The following is a 14,356-nucleotide window of genomic DNA, read 5'->3' as shown; positions in this document are numbered from 1 at the left end:
ATAGAAGCTGTAGTTTGGTTTTATCTTTGTCTTCACCGGCACTGGGATGAAGATAGGAATTCTGGCAATGATGCTAAAGAGATATTATCCTGAAAAGAATTATTAAATATAATGAAAAGGAAAGGTGAAAGTATACAAACAGATCTGTTAACCACATTTAAAAACAATCCTTAACAGCTGTTTACCTAATTTAAATTAAACCATTTAAATCACGTGAATAAAAAAAATAATAATAATTCGGATCCATTTTTTCATGAGCGCTCCTCATATAAGAAATATGGACATACGCACATTCAGACATACAACACAAAACACAAGAGTGCACACAAACGTACAACACATAAGAAAATAGTAAAGGCCTTGTAGCTTTACCTGGGTGAAATCTCCATTGCAATGTTTAAAAACTCCACAGTCAAAAAATAAAACTGATCAGAAAAACATTAACCTAGGTTTGTATGAGCTCAAAAAATAAAAATAGAACCTTATGATGTGGAAAAATGCAATAATAAAATAGCTATTGAAAAAAGCATCCTGGTTAATCACTGTCGCAGATGTAAGAATGTCCAAGCTGGAGTTCTGGATATCAGCTGTTATGGATTTGAGTCAAATCATCTTCTTTTCGATCTGTAGAAATTGTTTTAGTTAATCTCTCTGGAATCCAAATCGGCTGCTGTTCTCCCTGTGGAAACACACAAACAGAGCCCCGACTCCAGACAATCACTGGGTCAGGACCTTTCCATTGTCCTGTTAGAATATCTTTCCAAAGTACTTTAGGCTTATGTACATTTTTTGGATACATGTGTCTTTCCGCAGCACTAAGTCCTGATGAATCCAAATTTAAAAAGTTTAGAGTAAAAAGCGTTATTTTAAGTTTATCTTTGGGGGATATATATCCCCTTCCAATTCCCTCTTTTTGCTTTAATAAGTACGTTTTATTAGTTTGATGAGCTCTTTCAACTATGCCTTGTCCCTGTGGATTGTATGGGATTCCTGTTATATGAGTAATACCAAATGATGAGCAAAATTGTTTAAAAGAGGTAGAGGTATAGCCAGGACCATTATCGGTTTTTAACTGTTTAGGAACACCCACAGTGGCAAAATTTTGTTAGCAATGAGCTATAACATCTTTAGTTTTTTCTCCGGCATGAAGGGAGCCCATCAAAAATCCGGAAGAAGTATCGACTGTAACATGTAAATATTTTAATTTTCCAAATTCTGGCAAGTGTGTGACTTCCATCTGCCAAATATGGTTAGGTATCAGTCCTCTAGGATTGACTCCAAGATTGACTTGTGGTAAAAATGTCACACAATTTTGACATTGTTTTATTATATGTCTGGCTTGTTCCTTAGTTATTTTAAAACGCTTTTGTAAAGTATTAGCATTAACATGAAACCTTTTATGAAAATTTGTAGCTTCTTTAAATGTAGAGAAAATATGTATGTCATGTGTAGTTTTATCTGCTAAATCATTGCCCAAACTAAGGGCTCCAGGCAATCCTGTATGTGCCCTAATATGTCCTATAAAGAATGGATCTTTTCTGTCCCAGATTAGACTTTGTATAGTGGAAAACAAAGAGAAAACAGTAGAAGAAGGGGAAATCCTACCAGCATCTTCAAGAGATACTATAGCATTAACTACACACTGACTATCAGAAAATAAATTAAATACAGAATCTTTAAACATCAAAAAAGCTTGTAAAACTGCATTAAGCTCTACCTTTTGAGCTGATTGTTTGGGTACTAAAAATGTAAAAGTTTGATCTGGGGTAACTACTGCTGCTGTACCATTATTAGACCCATCAGTGAATATATTTGGAGCATTCATGATAGGTGTATTTCTTGTCATTTTAGGAAAAACTACAGGATGCTTAGACCAAAAAGACAACAAAGGATTAGATGGTAAATGATTATCAAATGAAACATTAGATTTACACATGATTATTGCCCAAGTATTTAACTCATTAGCTAACTCATCAATTTGATCCATAGTATATGGAGTAATAATTTTATTGGGAGAAATTCCAAACACTCCCTTTGCTGCTTTTATTCCTTTGAGTATTAATTGTCCTACAGCCTCAGGATACCTAGTAAGAATAGTGTTAGGAGAATAAGATAATTTAACATTATTGTATCCACAATAATGGACCTTCTTGCCAAAATACTCCTGTAGGAATTTTTTTGTTGGTAGTACAATAAATAATAAAGGCAAACTTATATCAATTCTATCCAAATGTATATTTTCCATATATGTTTCAATAATTTTTAATGCCTTTTTTGCTTTAGGAGTTAATATGCGGGGTGAATTTGGATCTGATGGACCTTTTAGAATATCAAATAAAGGTCCCAACTCTCCTGTTGGTATACCTAGATAAGGCCTTATCCAATTTATGTCTCCCAATAACTTTTGAAAGTCGTTAAGTGATTTGAGTTGATCTACTCGTATTTGAATTTTTGGTGGACGGACCATGGTTGAGGATAATAGAACTCCTAAATAATTAATTGGAAAATTTAATTGCACTTTATCTATTGCTATCTCTAGATTATAATTTTTTAATAAGTTTGTAAGTGTGGCATAACATTCCAGCAATATGTTTTTATCTTTATGTGCCAATAATACATCATCCATATAGTGAAATATTTGTAGTTCAGGATTTTGATTTCTAAGTGGCTGGATTGCTTTGTTAACATATATTTGACACATAATTGGACTGTTAGCCATCCCTTGAGGGAGTACTTTCCATTCATATCTCTGATCAGGACCTTCATGATTTAATGCAGGGATAGTAAATGCAAAATGTGGACTATCCTCAGGATGAATTGGAATTGAAAAAAAAAACAATCTTTAATATCTATAGCTAAAACATGCCAGGTTTTTGGCAAAGCAGACAATTGAGGAATCCCTGATTGAGCAGGTCCCATAATAACCATCTCATTATTAATGGCTCTTAAATCTTGCAATAATCTCCATTTACCAGATTTCTTTTTGATGACAAAAATGGGAGTATTATGGGGAGATATGGAAGGTTGTATATGTCCTTCTGCTAATTGTTGTTTGACCAGATCATGGGCTACTTGTATCTTTTCTTTAGTCAGGGGCCACTGAGGAACCCACACTGGTCTTTCTGATTTCCAAGTAATTTTGATTGTCTCAGTGGCCCTTTCTGAAAATCCAACCCATGTCTGTCTGTTCCTTGATCTATTTGTATTGGTGCTGCTATACCTTGCCCTTGTTTTCCTAATCTTTTTTCTTTCCTAAAGCCTTGTCTAGCCCTAGTAGTGGGTGCATTAGGATTGATGTTATTTGTTAACATCAAAACTAATTGATCTAGGACATCTTGTCCCCATAAATTTATAGGAAGATGATCCAATACATATGGCTGTATAGTTCCTTCACATCCTTCAGGAACCTCCCAATCTAATATCATAGAACTTCTATGGGGATTAGTTGCCACTCCTAGGCCTCGAAGCATTTGAGTGGCTTGTTGTAATGGCCAATGTTTTGGCCATTCTTGACGAGATATAATGCTAAGGTCAGCTCCTGTGTCCAGTAGCCCATTAAACTCATGACCTTGAATATTTAGTTTTAGCATTGGGCAAGAATCTAAATTTAAAGACAACATAGCCCAATCTACACCTGTGGAGCCTAATCCCCTGGAACCTCTTTCTACACTACGACTAGGAAATTTATTATGTAGGCTGGGTATTATTAACAACTGTGCTATTCTATCTCCAGGTGAAATTACTGATATACCTCTTGGAGAACTAGCTATAATTTTTATTTCACCTACATAATTGGGATCAATTACCCCAGGACTTATCATAAGTCCTTTTAATGTAGATGAACTACGTCCCAACAATAAGCCTACTGTTCCTTGGGGAAGAGGTCCTTTTACTCCTGTGGGAATGATTTGAACTCCCATCTCTGGAGTTAATACTGCTCTGGCAGAGGTGCGGATGTCCAACCCTGCGCTCCCTCGGGTTTGTCTGATGAGGGATTTAATGGACAATGTGTCCTGGGCACTACCCTGATGGTGTTGCTGGGTTCCTCCACTGCCCCGTAGATTTGCGGTTGTGGGCCCCGGGGCATTGGGCCCCCCTGTCCGTTTTTTGTCAATGGAGCCTGATGCCTTTCTCCATGATATCGTGGATAAATACCTGGTCTTTGTCCATTTTTTGATAAGGGAGTACCCTCTATGGTGGTTTGAGAACGGCATTCATTAGCCCAATGTCTCCCTCTACAGCATCGTGGGCAAATACCCGGTATTCTATTCCTTTGATACCTACTTTTGTTAAACCCTCCTCCAATGGGGCAATTCCTTTTAAAATGTCCTGTTTGTTCACAATCATAGCATGTTTTTGGCCTGGCATCTAAAGCCTGTTGTACTGCAGCTGCCAAGACTTGCCCTTGTTCATTAATATCTCTACATAATTTAATATATGTGTTTAAATCTTCATGTCTCCATGGTCTAATAACCTCTCTGCAGCAATGATTTGCTTGGTCATAAGCCAGTTATTTTATTAATGGCATTGCTTGTTCTGTATCCCCCAAAATTTTGGCAGCCGTTTGAATTAGCCTATCTACAAAGTCAGCGTAAGGTTCGTTAGCTCTCTGTATTACCTTAGATAGCTGACCTTGTAAATCTCCATGTCCTTGTAAAGTCTTCCATGCCCTAACTGCATCTGCAGCAATTTGTGCATATATAGCAGGATCATATTCAATTTGTTGCTGTTGACCCTCATAAGGTCCTTTTCCTAACAACATATCTAGATTTCTTTGAGGGTAACCGGCTGCTGCATTTTGCCTAGCTGTCTCTGCGCAAAATTCCTCATTGGCAACCTTCCATAACAAATATTGTCCTCCATTTAGTACAGATTTACACATGCTAGCCCAATCTGCTGGCGTCATGTCCAAGTTAGTAATGGACTCGACCATGCTTACCGTGAAGGGAGCTTGGGGACCATAGGTTGTTACAGCCTCCTTTAACTACTTCACTGTTTTAAAATCTAAAGCACGGTGAATTCGCTGCCCTCCTACCTGTTCAAGTACAGGGCATGCTAATCTTTGAGGTCCTGTCTCAGGATCCCATTTATCAACTACGGGGTTTGAGGGCCACTAGGCTGTCTCCATCGGTGGGGCTGTTGGTTGAATTATGCCCTCTTGTGATAAAACGGAGTTAGTAACAGCCTCCTTTTGTGGCCTTTTTCCTAACAACCCCTTTTCCTTTAAATTTTCTTCCTCTGTCTGACTAGCTCGAGAGACCTTCTCTTTTGCTTGATCTAAAATGTCTTTCTCCATGGTCTGAACCTCTAACAATTTACTTAACATCTTTTCAGTTTGTTTTTTACTAATTTCTAATCTACTATAAAGATAACGCAACCCAATAAGATAACACAAAACAAAACTGAAACTGAATGAAACAAAAACGGAATAAAAAATCGTTGTATCAATTTTCTCTTCCTCAGGGCCGACAAACTTCAAACCTTTAGTCAACCATTTTTTCCAGTTTGCCTGAGAAATTTCTAGGGATAGGCAGCTTGAAACAAAAACAAGATAAATCAAAACAAGAACACACTGGTTTTTTTTGAAATGGTCACCCATTCTTTTGCTCTTCCTCAGGGACGAGCAATTTCACTTACCTCCAAGCTTCAGAAGTTCCCTGCAAGGGCCGCCAAATGCCGCAGTCTGTCTGGGCACAAAATCACGAGCCACCACACAGCTTGTAGATTCAAACAGCAACTCTTTATTCCCGAACTCACACCAGCCGTCTACAATCACGTTCTGGGGAAATCCACGTTCTCTGCCCAAAATCCACATCCACTGGGCTTCTGTCTCCCCAAAAATACTGTCTGAATCCTGTGAGAACTCAAGGGGAACTCAGGCAGCAGGATACGCCCTATTCCCAGCAGGAATAACCTTAAACCTTAAACCTGGAACCTAAACCGGGAACGCCCTAAACCCGGATTATAAACTGGGAACACCCTAAACCTGGATCCGCCCTGGTCCTTGAGCAAGGTCACCTACATGCAATGTCACTGCAAAATGTCCTATTTCCACGAGTCCTTCCACTAAGCAACATGGGGTACTCTGGCAAGGAAATTGTCATACTTACTTGGCTAATGGCTCCCAGAAGGTAGGATTTTCTTTCCCTTTGGAAGCAGGCGTAGGGGAGGTGAGAGCTAAGAGGACTTCTGCAGGACAGCAAGAATTGCAGAGAGAGGATTTAGAACTTAGAGAGGAGAAGGCCTGAATGTTTGATATCTCTTTCCATTTTCCTGACCACTCACAATAGTTGAAAAGATCCTTGATAATATTGGGATCAAGAGTGCTGTTAAGCGGCCATTTAGAGTCCAAAGGATATTGAGGCCAGATCCAATTTCACAATTGGATAAATTTTGGGGGTTTTAGGTCTGGGGTGAGAGAGAGAGACCCTAGTTTAGCCAGGAGGCAGCCTAGGGGACTATGGGAGGGAATGGATGAGGAGCCACCCATGGTGAGATGTAGGAGGTAAGTTTAGAGATGGGGTGTCCCCCAGTCTCTAGTATCACCTGTCGAGAGGATGGTTATGTTCAGGGGGTCATCACCACTACTGCGTAAGCATGGTGGTCAGGGCCCATAGAGGCACTTGAGCACCTGGCTGGGACTATGTAAGGTCAGAGACCCATAGAAGGAGCAGAAGCCATAGAGATTAACCCAAGGCCTAGAGATAGTCTCACCAGGAACAATTTCCAATCACCCTTGGTGGTTTTTCTCAAAACCACCCAAATAAAATATCAAATAAAAGACCCACCTATAACCTGCTTGACAGTAGGGATCAGTCGTAGCTGTGAAAGCTGTGGCTGGGGGTGTCCCCGGCCACACAGTAACCCTGGGGGTTCCGGATGATCAGTGGTCACTTCTTGGGACCTGTAGGTCATTTAGGTCAACTAGGAGACAGGGGTCTTACCTAAAATGTCTGGTGGTGGGTATGGAGAGGGAATTTGGCAGAATGGAGGGCCTGGTTCCATGATGGAATTCAGATCAGGGCCCAGGGATGCTCAGTGACCCTCAAAGAAGGGAGCAGGCACACTGGGGAACCCCATTCTGGGTTTTGGCACCAATAAAAGGAAAGTAAGAAACCCAGAGGTGGTAAGTGAGAAATGAAAGATACGGAGAGCAGGCAGAGATACACACGAGAGTTCATTTGTCAGAGCTGACAGATAGACGGAGAGAGGCAAAACAGGGTTGGGGGTCAGGCCTTTTATGGGGCAGGCTCAGGGATTAGAGCCAGGTGGGTCCTAATGCAGGGGGTGTGTTAAGGGTGGGGTTGGTATGAAAGAGTGGTGAGCCTGTTAGACCACAACACAAGAATAGACCACTGACTCCAATTAAAATCAAATTTAAGCAAGCTTATTATTTCGACCAGCCAGGCTGCCTCTCCCAACAAAATCGTGGGAGCCAAGGACAGCACTACAGCTTTCTTACAGCCCAGCTTTATAGCCCAGAAAGTTACACAAAGGGGAGTTACAGATAACAAAACTCTGACGGGCATAACACAAATGCTAGTTTACATTTTTGCTGGCCGCGGCATCAGAATTTATGAAGGTCATTAGAGTCTCAGAGAGGGTTGTTATCTGGCCAGGGTGCCGCAGTCTGGCTGCAGCAAAGTAACAGGGGGGGGGTGACGAGCAACTTGTGTAGATTGATACAGCAGGAGTGGAAGCCGTTTATTGTAGGACAGGAAGGGTATTTATACATTCCACACAGCTTATCTTAATTAACATAAACTAGATACAGCAGTGAACCAATAAGGAATCTCCATACTTAATGGCTCGCTGGCGTTACTTCACAAACCACTCCCTCTGGCAAAATGCCAGGCGCCATCCTGACTTGTTTACAGACTCTAACACAGGGAAGGCCAGGATTTATGAGGAGTCACTAAGGTTTAGGAAAGGGTTGTTTTATGGTCAGGGAAAACCGGGCATGGGTGAGTTCAAGGCATGGGCAGGCATTCCAAGCAGCTTTACAACATCAAATTATGGCCAGGCTATACATACATCCTAATATTTTTACAGAAAACAGAAATGAATCCTTCATAACTTGTGACAAGCTGGCTTCTGATCTAAAGAGAGAAGTAGGCTAGGTATATCAGAGCCTTTCTCAGAAAGGCCCTGGGGAGGTAAAGCAAAATTTTTCTTAAAATGGCAGCTGTTACTTAAGATAGCTGTCCAGATGGTAAGCAAGGACCTTACATTAACCAGATCTAGGCTAGCCTAGTCTCTCTTCCTTCCCTTTTCAAGGCTAATGATACCTACCAGTCGTCATAACTAGAAACAGCAAACTATGAAAGGAGTGAAAAGAGGTGGCACCCAAGATCTATAAGAACCCCTGTAAGATCTCCACCATTCTCAGAACACCTATGACTAGTCCTCCCCTTTATTATTCTCTCTCTCACCCTTATTATTCCTATCCTATATACCTGGAGTTGAGAAGTTGATTTGTAACCAAAGCTTTGTCTTCTTTATTAATTGGCCACTGAATAAAGTCTTCCTTTTTCCCCAACCCTCATCTCAAGCAGATTGGTTTTGTGTGTGTGTGTGTGTGGGATGAGCTTCTGAACCTAAGTTTGGTAACACATCTCCAGGATGTTGACCTTTTAATAAGCCTGTCCTTTCTGTGTACCCTCATCTCTGAAATATTGCTTTTGGAGGCAAGCAGCCTCAGCCTGCATCTATCTGGCAATATTAGAAATTGCAGTTTGGGAGACACAGATTCAGATAACTCTAAATTGGTGTTCTGAAAAGTCAAGAAAAGTAGGAGCTCATGTTAAGCCAACAATGCTTATTTATTACAAGGTGGTATAAACTCTTCTGTGGGGAAACTTCTGTTGGAGTTGAGAATAGGTGCTGTATGACAGGAGCTATAAATAATCAATAGAAGATATAAATATAAATAATCAATATACTTTTTCAAAAAAGTCCATAAAACAAGAGCCTGATAATTTTTTTGATATCTATCTTGATAGATAGATAGCTTCTGCAGTCAGAGGTATCTAAGCCTAAGTTCACATTTCCTGATGTACACAAGTCCTTCTCCCTCAATGGCCTCCCAACTCCATTTTGAACAACTCTTCCAATATATTTCTCATAATTTTCCTTTTATTCTCACATTGCATAGAATGACGTGTGGGGAAGGGGTGTGGTGCTTCCTTACCCTCTCCAGGTGCTCCACCCTCCAAACTTCTCCACCAGTGTAGAAACTCTCTGAACCCCATCCTTTTGGATTTTTATGGAGATTTCATTACATAAACACAATCGAATAAATAATTGGCCATTGGTAATCAAACCCATCCTCCTTCCCTGGAATTTGGGGGATGAAGCTGAAAATGCCAACCCACTTATGGTTGGTTCTCCTGGCAACCAGCTTCCATCCTTAGGGACATTCCAAAATCACCTCATTAACATAAATTCAAATGTGGTTTAAAGGGGTTTATTGCAGATTAAAAAATGACGCTTCTTTCACTTTTTTGGACTCTTATCACTCAGGAAATTCCAAGGATTTCTGGAGCTCTGAGTCAGCAACTGGGGACAAAGACTAAAATGCAAGTTTTTAAAAAATTGCATCATAATATCACAGTCCTTATCACCTCCACTCTTTCCACCTGGTCTAAGCCACCCTTGTCTGTCACCAGAATCTTGCAAAAGCCAGTTGATCAGTTTTCCTTAATTCTTGGCTGGCCCTGATGCAGTTTTTTCTCAACACTGCAGTCGTAGTGATCCAAAGTGTTGGCTAAATCAAGTCAATCCTGTACAAAACCCTGCAATAGCTTTTAAATTTCACTTAATGTTCAGCCCAGTCCTCAAAATAAGCTACAAGCCCTTCAGGGGACCTGGTCCCTATTTGGTCTGTTTTCATATCCTCCTCAGCCTCCTCTTAATGTGCTCCAGTTATGCAGATCAGCTCCAGTCTGAGACTTTCTGTTCCTTCTACCTGGATTTTTCTTCCCTAAAATATCTGCAGGTCTTGCTTTCTCACCCACTTAGGTCTCGATGTCATATGTTCAGTAACTTTTTCTCTGGACACTCTATCTAAAATTATAAGCTCCTCTGTTCCAATGTTTTTTTCTCCTATGCACTAAACATTACCTAACATACTTCATATTTCATGTCTAAATCTTTGTCCATCTCTCCTACTAGAACATATGCTTCATGAGAACATTGTTCACTATTCTTCCCTTTGTCTATGGAATGTTGTAGGTTCTTATTTTAGCCTAGGTTCCCCTGAAAGCAGAGCATAAAAACTATTGGGTGCACTTCATTTTTTTGAGAAGTATTCCAGGGACAGGAGTGTGGAACCAGATCAGATGACTTTTGGGGATTGGTGCTTGATTCTGCTTGGATTCTTTTTTTTTTTTTTTTTTGAAGAGACTTATGAAATGCATTTGAGAATATTTTATTTGACAGAGTGAAAGGAAAGCATTTATCTCCTGATGTCTATCCTGTGGCACTTTAGAAATATAGCTACAAATTCTTGGACACTCTTTACCTTGAGCAGTGGAATTATGTCCTCTCCTTTTGAAACTAAGAAAACCTGTGGCTGGTTTAGCTACCAGCATATGTCAAGTGACCTCTGAAGGTAGTTCATGAAAAGCTCTGGAGCTTCATCCTTGATCATTGCCAATCTTGGGGCTCTGACATACCATGAGAGGGGGACTGACTTGCTTGAGGCCACCATATTGTGAGGAAGCTCAAGCCATATGCCTGAGCTCTGGTAGAGAGGTCTGTTACCATAGAGGAGTCCAAGCAAGTCTCCAGGAGTGGAGGAGATCTCTACTCAGATCTTCCAGGTTCTTGACCATGTCATAGAAAATAAATTAAGGATATACAGGTACAAATAGCAGAGCAAGAGATATATTATAAAGGAAAATATGCACTCAAGAATGGGAGTGCAGGCAATCTCAGAGAGAAAGACAGAGGGAAAAAGACAGAGAGACAGAGAGAGGAAGAGACAAGGAGAGAGACAGTGAGTTGCATAATCTTGGTCAGAGGTTTTAACATTTGTAGGGGAACAGTAGCTAGAGGGCTGACTAGAGGTTAAATTGGGGCAGAGTTACACAATTTTGTGCCCAGTTTTTCCTGAACTTGAGTATTGCCCTGCATATTTTAATCATATTACTTCCTACATACTATTTTGTAGTTTTGTTACTTTTTTACCAGCCAGTTGGCAAGTTTTAGGTCAGGATGCAAGTTCAAAAACATGTTTGGGTAACTCCCAAGTTGTTTGTTCTGTATTCTAGTGGTTTATGGACATTTCTCTTTTGAGATTCAGTGTTCTCTCTGTACCCCTAAGTTATTATCTCATTTCCAAATGAGCATAGCCTTCAAATCATCCCAGCCTAAATTCCAGACCTGGGAGTGTGGAAGACTCTAAATCTGCCCTGTCCTATATTGTAACTACTGGCCATATGTGGCTACTGAGTGTTCGAAGTCCCTGGGCTGGTTTATGTCAAGATGTGCTCAAAGTGTAAACTAAACACTGAATTTCAAAGATTTAATTCCTCCTCTTGAGTGTAAAATATATCAATAAATCTATATTGATTATTTCTTGAAATGATAATATTTCAGGTATATTGAGAAATAAAACATTATTCAAATTAATTTCATTGGTTTCTTTTTACTTTTTGAATAGAGTTATCAGAAAATTCAAAATTGCATATGTGACTCACATGTCTATTGGACAGCACTGGTCTAGATTTTTCCAGTTCCCAGCCATTTGAGTCACCTCTTGCTACTTGTGTCTTGGCTGAGGCCATCAGGGATCGGGAGCAGATAAGACATCCCTGGTGTGCCCTGTATGAGCTTATGACCCGTAGAATGTGTGAGCATCATAAAATAGTCGTTAGATACCACTGTGTTGTAGATGAGTTATTACACACGTGGATTAATGGATCATAGATCTGAATTTCTCCACCCTTCTGGCTTGCTCATGCAGCTGTGTTGACTGTGTTCTTTCACACCTCAGCATCAGAGAAGCTCTAGAATGGGAAGTTATGAAGTATGTCCTGAAGCAAGAATCTGAAGGAGACTTCTAGTCTAGGAAGTTTGGTGACTAAAGCACTGGGTGAGATAAGGGGTGATGTCAAAAGGATGTGAAACAGTATCTGATTACACTATACCCCCTGCTTCCCTCCGATCTGTTGGTTTGTTATGTCTAAGTCCATTGGTTGCCTTAGTTCTCCCAGGTTCCATGGAACCCATGCTGTGTAATCTGGTGTGTCTCCACCGCTCTACCCTCCCCAGCAGTCAGGACCTCTAATCCAGCAGAGCCTAATATTGCAGGGAAGGAAACCACAAATGTGGGAATCCTGGAGAGAGGGGGCCAATTCAACATCCACTCTCACTTCCTGAGGACATAATATCATATAGCAACTTTTGATTCAGTGCATACACTGATAGAATTATTTCTAGTAGCTCTATCCTGAAGGGCAGGTCCCAGCTCTGAAACTGATTGCCCCCTTAGCTAAGTTATTAACAGTCCACCGTTCTTTGGGTCTAGATTCCTTGTGCCTGCTGTCTCATATCATGTGCTATAAAGTGGATCCCTTTGTCTGAGGCATCATTGGGCATGCTATAATACCATGCTGTCCAATCAGGCAACCTGTAAATGCTTGGATGACTGGGCAGACAGAGGAACTACTGGGAAGGAAAGAATAACAGACCTGGAGTAAACATTTCTGCTGGTTTTGGATTGTTTTCTCTTGCAGAGTTCAAGAGCCCAAGAAACTACCAGGTAGCTTTCAGCTGTGGCAGTAGCTACAGTGAACTTGGTGAGAGAGAGGCCCATGGCATTGGGCCCCTACATACCTGCTGTCCTCACCACCACAGCCTCTCTGCTCAGGAGCCTGATGTACTATTGCAGTTGTGGCTGAGTGAGAGGCGGCTGGCATCCAGAGGACAGGAGAGTCTGTGCAGGTGCTCACCGAATTTCTCCATCATTAAGAGTGTGTGTGATGGCTTCTGAGCCTGTCATGAGTACTTGTCCAGGATGCACATTCTTGAATCTGGAGCAGCTTCCTCAAAATCCCAGCACCAGAGAATCCCCAGTGCAGGAACAGAAGGGGGACACACAATGGCCAAGGTGAGGTGCTGTCAGATTGTGTCTACAAGAAGCTGGGCAAAGCCTGTGCACAGCCTGTTGTTGCTGTCATGGTGGCTGGGGCAAAGGAGGGGGCTGATGGGATGAAGTGGTCTACCAAGGAGTTGGTCACAATATCACTTGTTCAGTAAAAGAAAAAAAAATGAAGGAACAAATGTCTGACCTCACAGACATTATTTCTTGACCTGTTCAATATCAAAAACATTCGTGGGTGGTTTTTGTGTGCTTCCTGAGGCTTTTGTGACTTCTCTTTCACCACCAAGCACCTCGGTGACATTTAAGATTCAGATCAGCTCTATTTGTTACTTAGCGTGGCATGATCTAGAGAGGGCAGGGTGCTATTCCACAGGGCTGCTGCAGCCTGGGCGGTCTCACAAGGCCAATAATAAAAACAGTCAATGCTTATTGAGTGCTTTCCGGGTTCCAGAAGCTATGTTACGGGCTTCACAGACATCATCTCTCAACATCCTACGAGGCATTTACTGTAATTGTTTCACAATGTTGTCTAGCACACCCCATGACTTCTGCCCTCACAGAAACACCTAGTGTCCTGCCACTTCTGCCTGTAAACACAGCTCTTACCACAGCCCACGATGTATGCTTGCACAACACATTTGTCTAGTATAAGCTGAGCTACCCAAGTAATGGGTGTATGGGGCAAAGGATCAGCATGTTCGAGAGAAAACGTCCCCTCATTGAGACAGTGCATCTTCTTTCTCAGTCCTGGTCTTAATCCGTGAAAGGAAATTTTCTTCTATTATTTTCAATTTTATCTGCCGCCCCTTTCATATCGGTCCATGCCTTGGGGGCCTGTCCATGACTGGTCATGAAGCCCGAGAATGGCTGTCCCAAGTACAGCTCCTTGATGAGGAAAGATGCCTGACATTGCACAGGGCGCTGTTCTTGAGTTTCCAAGTGAAACCATCCTGGGCACTTGACCTCATCTGATGGACTAGAGATGGCGCAGAGGCCAAAGTCACTTGTGAAGGGTAGAGTGGGGCATGAGTCAAACCAGCTGGCTCTGGACACAATACTTTTATTTTATTTATTTATTTTTATGTGGTGCTGAGGATTGAACCCAGTGCCTCACACATGCTAGGCAAGGGCTCTACCACTGAGCCCAAACTCTAGCCCAAACTTAAACCAGTGTTTTTATTTATTTATTTTTTCTTTTGTGGTGCTGGGATTGAACCCAGGGCCTTGTGCTTCCAAGGGAAGCACTCT

The sequence above is a fragment of the Marmota monax genome, unplaced genomic scaffold (assembly GCF_021218885.2).
Source record: "Marmota monax isolate L192 unplaced genomic scaffold, Marmota_monax_Labrador192_F-V1.1 WCK01_AAM20220418_F8-fsc00417, whole genome shotgun sequence".
Lineage (NCBI taxonomy): Eukaryota > Metazoa > Chordata > Mammalia > Rodentia > Sciuridae > Marmota > Marmota monax.
The sequence above is the reverse complement of the archived record's forward strand: the minus strand, read 5'-3'. Positions refer to the sequence as shown.